Here is an 18626-nt window from a genome sequence, read left to right as displayed (position 1 = left end):
TTTTTAAGAAGAATTATTTTTCAGTTTTTTTTAAATATAATAAATTGAGGTAGGAAGGTTTGAAATAAAATTAAGGGAAGAAATACCTCTAAGTTACTATTAAATATGCTTACGTGATATTTACTTGCTTTTTATAAAGAGATTTTTTTTAATCAATTATTTTGTCCTTTTATATTTATGATTAAATTATTTTTATTATTAATGCTAATTGACAATTAAAGTTAAATTACGCACACTACATAATTATTTTTTGACATAATTTTATACATCAATTAATGAGGCTATAATAGAACCAATTCCAAATCCAGTTAGACCAGTTTGCGTGAACATCTTTTGTAGGGAATTCGATTACAGATTAGATTTAGGTATTTTCATTGGTAGTTGTATTTACGTTAATAATGGTTTTAGAAAGAAGATAAGGATAAATGTCCGTGTGGCCTATTTTTATTGTGAGCTTGTCTGGTATCGTTAGAGAAATTTTGTAACGACCCTAAATTTTGTTCATAACCTAAGGTCGTTGTTATTGTATACGTATCATGATCATATAATGTGGAAATACTTCATTCAAACTTTATAGTAAAAATATAACCTTGTTCTTACCGGTAACTTCTAAGGCCTTTAAATAAAATAATACACGTTGAAATAAACAAGAAATAACATAAAATAAAAATGTCTTAGAGTATGAAAATGCAACTAACCTATACTAACCTATAATCTAATAATTCAAATTATGAAACTACCCTAAGTATGGGTCATGGTCTCCTAGTTGCGATGCCACCATCAACCGTACAGGGGAGCTTTATCTTTACCTGAAAATGAGAGTAGCACATGACTAGAATATTTTAAGAAATACTCAATAAGTGACCCCCGATTGGAGTTAAATGCAAGCACATATAATTTCATGAATGAGACCTATCATAACAATCTATTTTCCTACAGCGGTTTTCCTAAACAAGCAATTTGGATGTGTACTTTTCCTACACACAGTCCACACGTGCGAGCATGGACCCACAAGTCAGTTTGCATACCTCCTGGGCCCCTTTCTGGTCGGGGGAGCATTCTCTGGTAGATGTTGATGGCAGACACCCGTTAGGAATAACAACCGTTACAACTGCATTATGATAAACATAATGATCGTTACCCTACCTCGTAGAGTACGCGTTCGTACTATCGAGAAGGAGAAGGGGTATCCCCCAATGCAGGAGCACACAATAATGCATGAGGTCCCAATATTTTTCCATTTTCGTTATCATATAATACAATCCCGTTAGCGTTTCCTTCATAGCATATCATTTTTCATATCGTTTATTATACCTTTCATGCATATGTCAGGGGTTGTATTTCATGTAGCTCGTCGTTTTACATGTCAATCATATCATATCATATCATTCATGTCACACATATGTCATATCATAACGTTTTTATGCTTTCAAATATAACAATCCACATCATGCACATATCGTATCATATCATGTATCATAACAGTCATATAGCATATGTCGAGCATGTTTTGATCAACATATCATATCATAAACATATAAATTCATCACATACAACGTAACATTCACGTATCATAATATATACATATCATTTCATAACAGTTTGCATATACAGGCATATAACACGGTAGAGCCACGAGCACATGTCATCATACAACAAAAAATTATAACCGAACTGTAACGACTCGAAAAAAAAAAAAAGAGAAAAGAAAAAAAAAAGATAATAATAAGAATAAGTAAATTATAATTAAAAAAAATAAAAAAATAAAAAAAAAAGTAAATTATCACTCTCTCTCTCCACCTTCCCCAAATATCTCCGGGACACCTCTTGCAACTGCAAAATGATCTAAAAAAACAAAACAGAAACAAAAAAATGGCAGATCTGGGAAAAATGAGAGACAGAAACAAAGGAAAGACACAGATTTTGGGAGAGAAGAATTGAAGATGGCCTTCACTTCAAGCAGATTTAATAGGAATGAAAAGAGATGGAAAAGTAATCGGTAAGTTAGATCTCCTTTTCTTTTATCTTTTGCAAGAGATAGAAAAGTTATGTTAGATCTTCTTTTCAATTATTTAGATTTTTGGATATCTGGTGGAAAATCAAAATTGATTGAAAATAGCTTTATGAATTGCATCTAAATTGAATCATCATTTTTAGGAAAGAGAAGAAAATCATAATTGATGGATGCATAGGCATTTTTACTGAGGAAAATTAAAATAGATTGAAAATGACTAATCGAATTGGATAGTCATTTGAGAGAGAGGAGAAAACAGAAGAGACGGAAAATAGCTTCGGTTGATAGTAGTTTTTAGGAAAGAGAAGAAAACATAATAGATTGAAAAATGAAAGAGAAGAAAATAGAATAGAAAATGGCTTCTGTTAATGATGGTAGTTTTTAGGGAAGAGAAGAAAAAAAAAATATTGAAAATGGCTTCTGTTGATTGATAGTCATGCTAGGGAGGAGAAGAAAACAGAATATTATTTTATAACTGCATAGTCATTCATATGAAATAAAAAGAAGATAGAGAGAAGGAAAATGGAAGATGTGAGCAATTATTATTATTTGTACCAATAACAAACCATAGTTGGATTGAAGGATTGAAGCACCATGAAATAATATTGACATATTTTCAATTTAAGTTTTACTACCCAACCAAAATTTAGAAACAATGAAAACGTGGAATTCGATTTTTACTGAGACCGTTTTAGAGTTGTATTCACATTGTTAGTTGGATTATTAATTAAAATGTGAAATACTAACAAAATGTGACGAACGATGCGATAGGAAGCAAACCTTGGCAACATTTGGTGTAGTTCTCGAGAAACGGGAGCTTACGTAAATAAATTAGGGAATTCTTCGGCTAAGGCCAACCAGGTAAGTGGCCTTACTATAGGATAGGCTAAATAATTGTATGAGTTATGATGATGTGTGGATTATGATGCTTGATGATATGCGCGGTATATACATATTTTGTTGAGTGACGCTTGATATGTTTGACGCACGTTGTGGCATTATGATGAGCATGATGATTGCATGATTTTTACCTTAATATGATGATGTTTTCCATATTGAGCATGCTAGATGATGATGAGTGCCATATTGCATCATGTCGTTAGATCGACGTAGGACACAACCCTAAGAGCATGAAAATGATATTAATATAAATATCCACGAGTATGCGTTACCTAGAGTAACAAAGAGATGAGACTATAGGGTTGTGTCAGAAGAGACATTACGATGGATTTAGAGGGACCTCATGCATTTTGTATGTTCATAAGCATAGGGCTACTTCCCCTAGAGATGATGAGTGCGGACGCGCACCTTATGATGAGCGCGAATGCGCACAGGTGCGAAAGCACACAGATGAGGGTGTTCATGAGGCGCATGACACTATGGGGTTTCGCTAACCTCCGGACGTCGCTACAGATTAGCTTGACCAGAGGGTCCAGAGGGTGTGCGAGCGCCCTGGGGATTCACACTCGCACGTGTGAGTCGTGTGTAGGGAAGTACTACACATCCAATTTTCCGAGACTGGAGGCCACCCCTAAGATGATTAGAGATAGGTCTCTAAATCATATTGCATGTGTTTGCATTTGCATGGCCCCTATAGTGGGGCCACTTACTGAGTATTCTTTGAAATACTCAGGCCGTGTGCCACATCATTTTTTAGGTAAAGGCAAGGCGCACTTGTATGGAGGACGGCGACATCGCGAGCAGAGACTGTGGCACGTGCATAGGGTAGATTCATATTTAAATTTGTAGTCTTAAGTTAGAATAGGTTGTTTTGCATTTCATTGTTTTAAATTATTTTGTATTTGTTTTTGTTTTCTCTAAATGTTCAGTATTTCATATTTAAACACGTAAGACCATGGCTGTGTTTTCTAGAGAAGAAGTTGTTTTAAACGTTTTTTTTTAAATTTACGTTATCAATTATGTTCATGTAAGAGTTATATTTCCGCATTATAGATGAGCATCAAACGTTAGTAGCGACTCTGAGTATGTGGAAATTTACGGTCGTTACAGTGTAACGACCCTAAATTTCCACATATCCAGAGTCGCCACTAACGTCTCATGCTCATCTCTAATGCAGAATAAAAATCTAAGCATGCTCATTTTTAATAGCGGAAAAATTTAAAACTTCAGAATACATTAAAACTTTGGAAAACACTGCCGGACTTACGTGTTTCAAACATTGAGCTAGAGTTCCAAAAAGAAAAGAAAATAAAATAAAACGACTACAAATTAATTAATATAAATGAATGAATTGCAAACGCCCTATTCTAACTAAGACTAGGAATTAAATATGCATCTATCCTATGCACGCGCCACAGTCTCTGATCACGATGCCACCGTCAACCGTACATGGGTGCCTTGCCTTTACCTGAAAAAACAATATGGCACACGGCAGAAATACTCAGTAAGTGACCCCACTATAGGGGCCATGCTAATGCAAACACATGCAATCATGAATAGGGACCTATCTCTAATCATCTTAGGGGTGGCCTCCAGTCTCGAAAAAATTGGATGTGTAGTACTTCCCTACACACGACTCACACGTGCGAGTGTGAGTCCCCAGGGCGCTCGCACACCCCCTGGACCCTCTGGTCAAGCTAATCTGTAGCGACGTCCGGAGGTCAGCGGAACCCCATAGTGTCATGCGCCTCATGAACACCCTATCTGTGTGCTTTCGCACCTGTGCGCTTTCGCGCTCATCATAAGGTGCGCGTCCGCACTCATCATCTCTAGGGGAAGTAGCCCTATGCTTATGAACATACAAAATGCATGAGGTCCCTCTAAATCCATCGTAATGTCTCTTTTGACACAACCCTCTAGTCTCATCTCTTTGTTACTCTAGGTAACGCATACTCGTGGATATTTATATTAATATCATTTTCATGCTCTTAGGGTTGTGTCCTACGTCGATCTAACGACATGATGCAATATGGCACTCATCATCATCTAGCATGCTCAATATGGAAAACATCATCATATTAAGGTAAAAATCATGCAATCATCATGCTCATCATAATGCCACAACGTGCGTCAAACATATCAAGCGTCACTCAACAAATTATGTATATACCGCGCATATCATCAAGCATCATAATCCACACATCATCATAACTCATAGAATTATTTAGCCTATTCTATAGTAAGGCCACTTACTTGGTTGGCCTTGGCCGAAGTACTCCCTAAATCGCTAAACGTAAGCTCCCGTTCCGTGAGAGCCGCTCCCTACGTCCTTGGGGTTTGTTTCCTATCACACCGTCCACCACTTTCCGTTAGTATTTCACAATTAATTTACCTATAATTTAATAAATGTGAAATACGGCTCTGAAACGGCCTCGGATACCTTAATCGGGGCCGAAAACAAATTCGGGAGGGTCGGAACAGTGGAAACCGGGCTGAAAACAGGTGAGCCGAGCCGAACAGCCGCTGGAGCCGCCGGAGGAGCCGCCGGAGGGTCGCCGGAGGGAGCCCGAGCCGTTTGCGCCGAGCCGAGCCGAGGGACTGCCTGCGCCGTTGAGTGACACGTGGCAGTAGCAGAGAAAGCCACGTCGGGCGGCAGTGTCGGGTCGAAGCGCGGGTCGCAGCCCGGTTCGGGTCGTGGGCTGTGGAGGGCTACTGGGCCAAGACTACTCGTTGGGCCTCGGCTTACTGGGCTGGGCCGCAGGAGTTTGGTTTACAGGCCGGCTCAATTGGACCGTGGGTCTGGTCTGGGTTGGTTCAACTGAACCGTAGCTTCTGGGCCGGCTTGAGGTTTGGGCCGCTGAAGTTGGGCTGGGCCGAAGGTAGAGGCCAAGGGAGGAACGGGCTGGCTCTCCCGGGTTCTGGGTTCGGGTTGACCCGGATCCGTGGATCTCGTCTTCCTTACCCGACTTCGGCCGATTTTCCGGCGAGCTTTCTCTCTCTTTCCCGCGGCGTTTCCGTTGCCGATTTCGGTCCTCTTCCTTCCCTTTTCCTCTTTGTTTGTCGTCCTTCTTTCTTTTCTGGGAGTTTTGCGGCCTAAAAGCTCCTAAAAGCCATGGATCTAAGAATCGATTAAGAAACCTAATCTTTCCGACCTCGGTTACCGACGACGACGCTTAGGAAATAACACAAAACGCACCCCGAGTTATTGTGCTTTCGTTAGGGATCCCTCTTATGGTGGTAACAGGCCGTTTGGTGTTACTTTGAGGGTGGTTTGAGGGCTCGTCGGAGAAACTGGACACTCGACGACGTTTGTCCGAAATCTCTCTCTCTCTCTCCAAATTTTCTCTCTTTTCTCCCTTTGCAGGTCTCTGAAACTTTGCAGGGTGTCGTGGGTTGAGGGTGGGCGTGCTGTGGCCGTGGTTTCGCGTGGGTTCCGCGAAACTCGGCGGTCGCCGGAAAACTCGCGGGTTTTCCGGCGACTGAGTTTTTTTTTTTTTTTTTTTTACTTTATTTACGATGGTAGGGCCACTTGCTTGCTTGGCCTTAGCTGACGTTTTCCCTAATTCGAGTACATTCGCTCCCGTTCCTCGAAATTACTCCAATCACGTTTTCTATTAAAATATTCATCCCGTTTCGTTAGTAGTTTAAGAATTCTTAACTCAGTGGAATTTAAATTGAGAAATTTAACCTTATTGACCTTATTCGCCTTAAACAAGCTCAAATTCAACTTCGAGATGGTTGGAACTATGGAAATTAGCTATTTTTCCCTTTACTGAGTCAAGAAGGAGTGAGTTTTGAGCTGTAGAGTCGAGCCGAGCCATTTAAGCATACTTAGCTGTGGAAGTGTCGTATTGCAGGTGTGCCACATAGAGCAATCAAAGTCCGACGTGGCTGTTGGCGACTTCAGGTCGAGGCATGAGTCATTACGCGTATGCAAGTCACAGATTGCGACACAGTACTAGGCTGTTGTAGGTGTGGGCTGATGCATGGGTCGTAGCAGGTTGCGCCTCGATTACTCGGGTGTCGATCGGGCTGCAAGCGCACGGTTGGGGCTGAAGCAGAATGGGTTGCAAGTGATTGGTTTGGGTCGAGGTGGAATAGTGTCATTAATAGACTGCAGCTGGGTAACGAATCTAGGTTCGACCCAAAGTCCACGGACTTTGTCTTCTCTACTCGTTTCTCTCGAGTTTTTCAATTAGTTTTCTCTCTCCTTTGAAACGACGCTCGGACGTTCGTTTCTTGCCGTTTTTCCTTTGGTTCTTCGTCGTTGACCCTTCTTCTTTGCTTCTCACAAAGTGTTTCTAGTTATATGCACCTATAACGTGCAAATCTATAAGAGTCTAAAATCTGAAACTCAAACCCTCTTTTCCGACAACGAATCACATTGTTAAGGCGTGAGAGCTTACCTCCTACGTACGTGCAATCGTCGGTGATCCCTTTCATAGTGTGGGTTGATTGTTTCGACACTAGATCTATGAGATTATCGTTGTTGGAGTATTCTCGAAAATCTCTCTCTCTCTCGTTTTCTCTCTGTGTTTTTCCTTTCTACTTTGTAGGTGGGTTGTGACGGTGACAGGATACTTGTGGGTTCAATTGGAGCAGTGTGGGCATCGGGTAGGGTGTGGCTGAGAGGGGTGCAAGAATGTCGATGCCTCACTAAAATTTTCGTGCATTTTTTATTTCCACTTGATTTCATCATGTTATGCCATAGTATCTTGGACTGATTTTTTTATTATGTTGATTTTTTTTATGTAATAAAAGTTAAGGTTATAATAATAATAATTAAATAATTGTGTAGGAAATTTTTGGGATTCGTTAGAACAGCTAGAACCCCAACCAACCCACCCCCATGAAGTTTTTCCTCCGATTCCAGCATTTTCTTACAACTTTTCTAAATTCACAACTTTAATAAAGAAACCAAGATGATCCAAGTTGATTTGAGTTCAAAATAAAAAAATACAAAAATTTGAAACTCAAGTAAAAAAACCTAATCGGATCTATATTGTCGAGTAGAACGATGTATCAAGCGTGGCGTGGAGCGGGCGTGGAGCGACATGTCTCCACCAAGATGAGGACACGCCACCTTCTGCAATACCGATCCGACCCATGTAGTTTGACCCAAACCGACCTGCTACCCACTAACCAACCCGATTCAACCCTTTGTCCAAAGAAAATTGAACTGACCTAGCCCACTATCAGACCAGAAACCTTGACCTTCTGCATGGTACTCGCATGTGACTGTTGCGAGAAGAATATGTAACGATGTTTGGTAATGCGTGGCCAGTGAGTGTTAGATGGTTTTTGGTCGGTTCAATTTCCTTGGCTAGATTTTTATCCTAATTATGATTCTAACTATATTTTTTTTTTTAATGTGAAATAGGTCTTAGTGGATGAAAAAATCACTTCTTTTGGACACCCTCGTGGTGATAAATAAAAATCTCAACATATCTACTTCTCTACATATGGCCCATGCGTGCAAGCATGCGCCCACCAGGTAGGTTCACACACCCCTTGCACTTGACTCGTCGGGATAGCACTCGCTAACAGGTGCCAGATACTATGGGGGAAAGGGCAGGCATGGCCTCATGACAAACATAAATGTCATAAATCAACCGTAGTAATGTACACATTTATACTCATCATAATGAGAATGTATTCAGATGCACATGACACACAAATATGCATGAAGTTCTCATAGCTTTTAATCATGAAGTATTATATGATGCAAGACAAACCTCCATTTATTTATAACATATTAAGTTTGTGAATTATCCTTATATAATTCCTCTACAATATGTTATGTATATCTCAACTTATCGTGGCTCACACAACATATTGAAGCATACCATAGCATAGCATGACATAACATAGTTGTAACGCCCCTAATTTTTTCTAACCTAATTAGTGACGTTACCTTATACTTGCATAATCAACAGAACAAGAGTTCACGTAAGACAGTCTCAATAACAACAATGCGTTCATTATTATAAGCAGTTCATACCTGGGGAAGTCAATAACGACAACCTAACCTAGAAATAATCAACAGAGAACTAGAGGAAACAATTGCAATAACTATGAACCCAAAAGAATCCAACAAGGCGCCTACGACACTAACTCTCCTTAAGATTTCCATGGCCTTCGCAGCTTCCACCGTCAGCCGTACATGGGAGCCTTGCCCTTACCTGAAAATATGGGTAGCACATGACTTGAGTATTATATAAAATACCCAGTAAGTTGCCCCACTATTGGGGTTAAGCACATAATCATACATCTGGATACAAGCAGTCGCACACAATACACATACATGTCGCACATAATACACCTACATGAGCACAAGCGTTAAGAAAGAGAAACTAAGAGAGGGGTCTATCTTCCATTCCTTCCCATGGCCTTAGGCCCTTGCTATGTCCGGGTGAGGTGGATGCATGGTACTTTCCCACACATGGCCCACGTGTGTGACTGTGGGCCCACCAAGCGAGCTCGCAAGCGAACCCCCTGGGCCTGGCTTGGTCGGGTATGTATGACATACAATATCGGACGCCACGGACAAAGGAGGGCCTGCATGATATCGTGGCGAACACAATATCGTATATACGCGTTCATACCATCAGTAGCATAACGGGGGAGTGCCCCAAGTACATAACCATAGTGTATATGAGGTTCTTAAGGTTTACCCCCATGGCATTACACCTACAACATTCCATCCTCTCATGCATTACATAGCATAACTGGGTCAACATCGAGCAAGCATAGCATAGCGTACTAGTCATCTCATTCATGGCATGCGGGGTTCTCATTACAATCATGACATGTCAGTCAAACTCATACACACAGGGTAGCAAACCGTGTCACAACCATCACATACATGAACATGGCATACAAAGCATTTCACTACAAGAATCACATACATAAACATGACATACATAGCATTTCGCTGCAAGAATCACATGCATAAACATGGCATACATAGCATTTCGCTGCAAGAATCACATACATAAACATGGCATACATAGCATTTCGCTGCAAGAATCACATACATAAACATGGCATACATAGCATTTCGCTACAAGAAACATCTAACCTAGCATACATCAACAACACACATGGTGCGAGCAAGGGCCACAGGGCACGCACCAACATACATACATATCTAACGCCAACAGTAAAGTTACTTACCTCCTTGGCCTTGGCCGAAGTCACCCACAATGCTAACTCCGGCGCCTAACTACCTCCTATAAGATAACATGATACACTTAGAGTGCTTTCACAACTAGCTCTTATGCCTAGCTACCAAGATACGTCCCTATCACAAGCTATTTTATCACAATGAAGTTATACTGACCTCAGATGGCTGAAACAAGGGTGGGAATGGCTCCAGAAGGGTCAAAAACCTAGATATCGGTATACTGTTTGGATGTCGAGCCACCGAGCCGCGCCGCCAAGCCGCACTACCCAGCCGACCTAGCCGAGCCGCTGGTAGAGCCGAAACCGACGGGCTGCGAAGAACCCTAACGGCAACGGGTTTCTGGGCGCGCCTCTGGTTTGGGCCGAAAAGGAACGTGGCCCAATGGTGGTGTCCGAGTGCGGCCTGCGAGGTGTGGGCTGCACGCCAGCTGAGACGAACCGCGGAATGCCGAGGGTTGACCCGCACCCGCTGCTTCGTCTTCCTCGCCCGAACGCCTCAATAGCCCTTATCGCGGGCTTGGGTACTGTCACCTGTGGAAGCGTCGTCGTTCGTCCATCTCTGGTGGCGCGTTTGTCCCTCCTTGCCCGACGTACACTAGCGCCTGCTCCTACCTAAAGCTTGCTGCGTTATTGATCTCCCAACCCGATCTGAAGTCTAGCGACATTTTTGATCCCTCACCTAAACCCTTCGGCTCCTCCCTCACAGGTATGACAGTGACTCAAAAAGGAAAAGACGGCTACTAAGGTACCTAGGGTTTAATGCGCATTAATACGCCCTGGCTGGCAAGGCATGCCTCACCGGAAATCTCACGATTTTCGGCGAGATTTGAGGCGTTTCCCTTTTTTTTTTTTGCCTTTTTGAAACCCTTACCGTTACAATAGTATAATATGGAATAACATAGCATAGCATGACATAACCCAACCTAATATGAGATTACAAAACATAATGTAATATATCATTTATACATATGACACGTGTAATGGCAACGGTCATGCATCATCATACATAATACAATTCACCAACAAACCCGATCGTGGAGCTACTTACTTGGTGGACCTAGGCCAAAGTAACTAATTCTTCTTGGTACCAGCGTAAATCTGCTCCTTAACGTCCCGTTCAACCTTAGATCCATCTTCTTGATGATATCGATTCAAACAAAATGATGGCAAAGATAAGTTACCTTGTATTCTAATTATTGAAGATAAAGAAATATCTCAACATATCTACTTTATAGTTGGTTTCGTATAATTTTTATTGAATATTTTAAGATAAGAAACCTTGTACAAATCAAGATAGTGTCGATAAGAAGACCATGGAACTAGTGTTAGGGTAGCTGCCTTGTGTCTTTGTGTAGCCATTAGGTTAGAATACGACATTATTTTTCCTTTTTGCTTCAAATGCTACATTATTTACTTTTCCACTTTACGACCCTTTGCAACACTTCCCTGATCTCATGACTTCCCTAATGTGGTTTTAGAGAATTTACCAAGGGTACTCCATTAGTAGATCTTTGCAATAGAGCTTGAATTGGGTACAAATCCATATCACTTGGCCGACCCGTCACCCTTGACCAATAACCCACGTGCCTACCCCACTTGACTTGACTTCTAGGTCACACGCATACTTTACTCTGACTCGTTACCAACCCGACCCAACCGTGACCCGCACACGTCCACCTCCCCTTACTTTTAAAGGAAATAAGTGCTTCAATAGATGTTCAAAGACAAGATTGTAAAGTGGATAGATAGGCTCCGGGAGGTTGGAATAGGGGTTTGATAATTGAGTAAATATCCTTTTGAACTCTCAAGCTTTTGTGTACCTCCATTTTGGCTTACAATAGAGAATGAGAAAAACCGTAAACATAAAGGTAAAAAGTGTTTACGTAAAAAGAAACACAGTCAAGCAAATAATAATAATCTTAACAACACTCAATAGATGCAAAGGAAATTGTGAAATAAACAATATCAAATGAAGTTATATCACAACTAATGGCATATAGCTCTTGTTGATCATAGACTTAGCTTAGCCTACAAAATGGTTAACTGGTGTCCAAGATTGAGGTGCTATCATATTGAACTCAGTCGAGCCGCTTCTCTTCTCGTGGAGTTGCTTCGCTCTCGAACTACTTCCCTGACCCAGAACCCGGAAGTAGTTCCCATATGATCACAAGTCACCAAAGGTTGTGGGAGCAACCCCTGTGTGTGCCAACTCCATTGAGTACCCACATGATCCACGCCCTCCCATAGGACGGATCCCCCGTGCAGGGTAATAAAACTAAACTATTAGGCTACACATTTCTAATTGGCCTCATATCTTGCTCAACGATACTGTACCTGAGTGGAAAGAGAAGTAGAAACTCTGCAAACACCATATCGACCGCTAATAGTTCGAAGGCTACATTTGACATGAACTCATGTATCCAGGTTTCTTAGTTTTGATTCCTTGAGTCTAGTTGGATCGAGAGCATTAAAGGTTGCACCCTTTGATCGTCTCTCACGATTGTAATGTGCTTGGAGTACTAGAAGCGTTCCATTCTAGGTCATGTTCTAGCCAAGTTGACACTAACACCTTAGTCTTATTCAATTTCTACTATCGCTCTACAGATCATACATTTAACCACCTAGAGTTAATGTATAATAAATTGGCATACAATTACACGTGCTATATAGGGAGATAAAATTTATCAAGCACTTGGAGCGCAGACACGCAGATACATAGATACTCATCCTCTGTTCCAACACAATTATGTACACAGTAGTAGTAAGCAGTCAATTACAACATACAAAGGCTATTTTAGATATACCTACAATGAGTGTGACAGTTCTATTGCTTATCTGATCCTTGTATGTTTTGGTCATACTAAATTTAACCTCTTACGATTTGATTTTACTAGCATGCATATCTAAGCTATCCCTACAAATATTACTTGCCTAGAAACTAAGTGATTACTTACATGATTTGTCTCATGCCTTCCTGAGTTTAATTACTGTCCAAAAGTCACCAAAAATTCTTGAAATTCTCTCGTGGATTCTAATTGAGATAAAAAAAAATTGGTTAGCATTGAAATCGGCATAGAAACTGAGAAATGACACATGTCCATGGGTTTCTTCCTTCTTGCGACAAATTTTTTAGAAATCATAAGTATTTTGTTCAAGTATATTTTCATTTTCATTTTCGTAACTCTTGATTCATAACTCAAAACGATTTGGTTTTTCATCAATATTGAAGATTTCTAATAAAACTACCTTGTGAGCCCATAATTACCCTCTTCTTATTACTTTTGTATAAAAAATGATAGTTCCTTCCTGACGAGTACCGTGCACCACTCTTGGTATAAAAACTATTATCGATTAGGATTTAGTCTCTCACAAAACCCTCACTATTCCAATTAAATCATATCATTCGAAAGATTAGTTATTTACACAGTGGTTTCTAACTCTGTTAACTTTTATAAATTATTATTAAATAGAATCTAGATCTTACATGAAATCTTCTCTTGCATCTCAATGAAGTTAGTAACATGTATTCGAGATAGGATAATTGTCGTCTTTAGCTGAGCATGACTATGTTAAGAGATATTTACCTATCTCCCACGTGCTTTTTGTACTCGAATCATGTTTAGTTCTTTTCAAAGTGTATGCTTGTCCCTAAACTACATAAGGCTCTACCTAACTCTTTTCCTTTCCTTCTATTGTTACTAGAATAGTGATCGATCGTGGGTCCTTCTCGTTCAATGAGATTTTATTCTTAAGGACTGCACTGCATTCTTCATTCATGGCTAGACATTGAATTCTTCAAATTTCTTTCATGTAGTTAGAATGCCCTTAAAAACCTTGACGTACTTGCTTTTTGGTGTTGTTTAGATTATTGTAGAAGGTTTTCATTTGTATGCAATGAGGTATTTTGTTATTGGGAAATTTTCTCAGCAATTCCTTGGAACCTTTCTCCTGCCTCAACTAAGTCTCATTGTCAAATTGTTGAAAGACTACTACTTAATTTATGAATTTGACATTTCTGGTGGGCGGAAAATACTTGATTACAAACTTCTCAGCCTAAGTATTCCATGAGTTAATTGTTCTCGAAGGCAGAGTCTTTCACCATGGTTTTGCGGCATCCTTAATGAGTAGGAAAATAGACTTAATCTGATCCATTTCTGGTTGACTTCCTGAAATCAGAACGAATCACTTACACCTATATATGATTTTAAGTGTAAATAAGGATACTCGGAAGACAACCCATGAAATTTCTCAAATGTTTGCAACATTTGAAGCATCTCGGATTTTAACTTGAACACGGCAACTTGCTGTTCAACTTGCAATTCATGCTTGATTATGCATGGATTAAGTTTTTTCGTAGTATTCTTTCAACCTCAGTTTTAACATAAGGACTATGGAAATTATTATAAAAGAAATGAAACGAGGAATAAATTTGTATAGAATTCAATAAACATTTGTTAAAATTTAGCCGAGCCTAGCTTAGTTGGTAGGGTGCAAGGTTCTGGGCATTTTCATTTTGTTTTTCACATTTTAGTAAAAATGTTATTAGTTATTTATTAATTTGGTTATCAACGTAACCATTTTATTTTCCAAAAATTACCTTGAAATGTTAAGCATATGTTTTAGTCAAACATGTTTAGTTTATGAAAAACAATTTGTTTAGTTTATGAAAAACAATTTACTTAACCATTTATGTTTCAACTATACTAATTTAGTTTATGACTTTCATCATATTGAGTGAACCGGCTTCAATTTAGAGAATGAATATCAAATAATATATCATTAAATGAGACACTCTATGAAAATCTTTATGGATACCATCTAAATTGATGTACTACTTCTTAAGTCCAAAATATGTAAAATGACCAACATATCCGTAAACCCTTTTAAAGTATTTTAAGGTCTACACACCCTCTAAATGACGTACTACTTCTTATAAGGCTTATTCCTAAGAATATACAAATTGTTGGGATTTATGCCCTAAAGCCTCGTAATTAATTATTTAGTTTTTAACAATAATTTTCTTATTTTATTTGTAATTTATTTGTTACCCGTGGTATGAAAATTCAATGTTATTAATATAATCTTGAATAATATATGGTTGATATACAAGAGGATTGTGTTCAAGTAATAACCTAAAGAGTCTATAGTATATGGATAAGGTTGGGTGCCTTATCCTAGCAACACTGTTGATACAGCCCCCTTTGTAATTGTTACAAATGATTTGATCCAAATCATTCATGTGAAGACATGTAAGTGGGGATATCCTATACAATGAGTTTGTATAAGACTAGACCAAGAAATATTTAATCTCTCTTTATAAATCCGTTAATTGAGAAGATTAATATTTCACATGATGATCATATGCGACTCGATTTTAATCCTGAGTGAGTTATGAACTCCTGCCTCGGAGGGCTTGTCCTTTAATTTATATGGATGAGAATAACTCTCTTAGTCGATTCAATATGCCTACCATTTTGGGGACTTAGACCAAGGAGGGAGTTGGGAACATAATATCATGAGATGGACTTCACTCCTTTCCATATGAAGAAAGTAGATGAGTTGTTCTCTTAAGTGCTGAGTTGAACCATGGCGCCCCACCCTCTCATTGGCCCGAGAGGGACTTGGTTTATGATTGGATCATAAACAAATTGTTTATTAGAGAATCAGCGGTACTTAAGGTGAAAGATGTAATTACAAGGGTAAAACAGACTTTTGACCCAACTGTAATTATAAACAACTCGTGAAGGATCGACTTGCTTGTAATGATTATATCAATGAACATAACTTGTCCTACAGTGCATACGAGTGCAACTCTAAGTCTATAGTTGTAATACCCGAAGAAAGAGAAATAGAAATAGAAAAAAAAAATAGGAAAAGTCAAGAGGGGCAAATAGGTAAATTTGACCCTCCAACCACCTAAGGGGTCCAAATGAAACCCCATCCAGTGTCCTGCTAAACAGAAATAGTGAGAGAAAGGGGTAGAGAGAACCTAGAGAGAGGAGAAAGAATGAACCACTGGAAGACTCACCGAAAACTACCGTCGGAGTCTATTCCAGTGAAGATCATGATGCAAGGAGCCTTTCTTGGAAGGGTGAAGATCATGATGCAAGGAGCCTTTGTTGGAAGGGAAAAGAGAATGTGGGTGGCCGGAGTCCCATTTTTCATCAAGAAATTGGAAAACCCGCAAGGTAAGGATCTTGAACGTCTTCTCAGATCTACGGTTTTCCTTTGTGAATCAAGATCTGAAATCTTGATATATTCATCTAGGAACAACTCTAGCACGATCTGTGAAGAAGTTTGGCCGAGATCTCAACCTGAAGGCAGAGATCCGAGAGTCGTTCGAGAACGGTGAGTGAACTTCCGACGTTCTTAACTCGTTCGATAGTCAAGCAAAAATTACAAAAAAAAATACTAGGACGTAGCCTGTAACACATCTAGAACTTTGCCGAAGAAATCATATCGATCTGATCTACGGATCAAAAGATATGAAAATCGGAAAAGGGGACTGTGTTTCGGTTTCACAGGACAGAGAAGAAAGAAGAAAGAAGAAAGAAAAAAAAAAGAAAAAAAAAGAAGGGCAGCCGGCGAGCGGCGGTGGGCGGCGACAGGCGCCGGACATGCGTCGACCATCGGCTAGAGCAACGTAGCTCTAGCGAGGCGTCGACACGTGTCGCCTGCAAGCCAGGCCAAACCGCAAACGCGAGTTGAGCCGACTGGACCGGACCAGACCAGACAACCCACGACTACGCGGAAGCAGGCGCGCGTGGCAGGCTCGCGTGCAGCCTGCGACTGGCGCCTTCCCGCGCGTGACCACGCAGCGCGCTGCTGGCGCGTGAGAGAGTGTGGAACTGCCAATTTGGCCCGGTTGTTTTCTGTTTGCCCAATTTTTGTCCCGGTTCCAGTTCTAATACTGTTCTTACGTGAATAGGGACCTAATTTAAAGAAATCAGTACTTTTGGACACCTCACGGGCAAAGAAACGCTAGCAAAAAGGGCACGCGTCAACCAGGTAAGTCACCACCCGGTATTTAGGAAGAAATACTTGTAGGGTTCGCTTGGATTGTATGTATACATGTTAGTAATTTTGCCTTAAATTAGCTCTCCATGAATGAGATTAATCAGCTGGATTGTTATGATGTGTTGGGTGAATTATCTGAGTGTTGCTTGTATGCCTTAAGCTTCCGTTGTACGTATGCATGCGTTTAATTTATGTTGGAATTGTGTATTCCGTGTTCTGGGTGCTCGATGGATGAATTCGCCCCATTGAGCGCGAACTTCGTGTTTTGGGTGCTGGATGGAGGCCATCGCCTCGTTGAGCTGGCGTGCCTAGTTTGCATGAATATTAGGATGTTAGAAGACGGTTGCATGCACACCCCGTTATTTTCTAGTGCCCATTTCTAAGATAAGCTTAGGGGGTTACCGTTAGGAGCGATATGTCGCTTTAGCCAGACTTAACTTTCCCCTCGGAACTTAGCTGATTACCATGGCAATAAGGTACCTCAGGAGTGTTCATAGATTGCTAGTGTGAGAACGGTATCTATAGCTTCGTGGGAGGACCAAGGGTCCCCGATCAGTCCTTACTGCTCTTAGCCATTTCGCATGGGAAATGTGTCCCCACGTCGTACAGTCCATTAGCTACATGGGAACGGGTTGGGTCGCACCCTCCATAGGAGGACTATGTGGGCGTAGGCGTACTCAGCACACCCCTAGGCTAGGTACCATGTAGTCCTAGATAGTCATGTAGAGGTAGCACCTCATAGAGAGATACCGACCACATTAGCTTGGCATAAGAAACCTCTAGGTGACTAATGAAAGGACGATGAACCGGTGAAACCCAAAGGGCAAGCCCCAAGAGACTAAGGTTAGAACCCGATGTCCTAGAACCGAATTAGGAAACCGTGGGAGTTCTGTTAAATTAAGATGCGAAGAGAGCCTACAAGTAGGTGGCTTACTGAGTATAATTTTTATACTCATCCCGTTCTCCTTTATTTTTCTCAAGTGTTCGCTGGCTGCTGGTCGAGGTAGAGGAGAGTTTGAGAGCTGTACAGTCACAGAGGGGGTCGTTCCGGAGCGTCAGTCCCTTTTCGGTCTTTTAGAGTCTTTGTATTTCATTTTATATTTGCAATTTCTTTTGTAATAATTAACCAACAAAATTTCTCTTTTTTGTTTTAATTCAATAGTATTTTTATCTCTTTTTACTTTGCTTTTCTTTTCTTTTATTTTCCTTTTGTTTGTTTTTTATTTCGTCTTTTTAGTCACGATTCGGTTTTTCGAAGCCTCGAAAAATCGGGTCGTGACAATAGTGGAGTGACTTATAGTTAATGAATGAAAATTGATTAATTAAAGAGTTTAATTAATTAATTTTATATCATTAGAGGTTATAATTTGTTGGTCCATAAGGTCCCCTTGCTAGCTCATAGTAACACTAAAAGATTCAATTTATTTGAAAGAAAATTTGAAGGGTTCAAATTGATATTTAATATATTAGATATATTAAATATAAAAGAGAAAATAAATTTAATTTGAAA

At 40.1% G+C, this 18626-nt stretch overlaps 1 long non-coding RNA gene across 1 annotated transcript; it reads right to left on the bottom strand.

The window, feature by feature from the left end:
* Positions 1-8858: 8858 nt before the first annotated feature.
* LOC111439754 lies at positions 8859-10975 on the bottom strand. The gene is made up of 3 exons (XR_002709854.1): positions 10257-10975; positions 10091-10146; positions 8859-9096 (listed from the first exon to the last, which is right to left on the bottom strand). It is a non-coding gene; the product is annotated as an uncharacterized LOC111439754 (long non-coding RNA).
* Between the last annotated feature and the right edge of the window lie 7651 nt (positions 10976-18626).

Source organism: Cucurbita moschata, unplaced genomic scaffold (genome assembly GCF_002738365.1).
Source record: "Cucurbita moschata cultivar Rifu unplaced genomic scaffold, Cmos_1.0 Cmo_Scf00105, whole genome shotgun sequence".
NCBI lineage: Eukaryota > Viridiplantae > Streptophyta > Magnoliopsida > Cucurbitales > Cucurbitaceae > Cucurbita > Cucurbita moschata.
The sequence above is the reverse complement of the archived record's forward strand: the minus strand, read 5'-3'. Positions and strand labels throughout refer to the sequence as shown.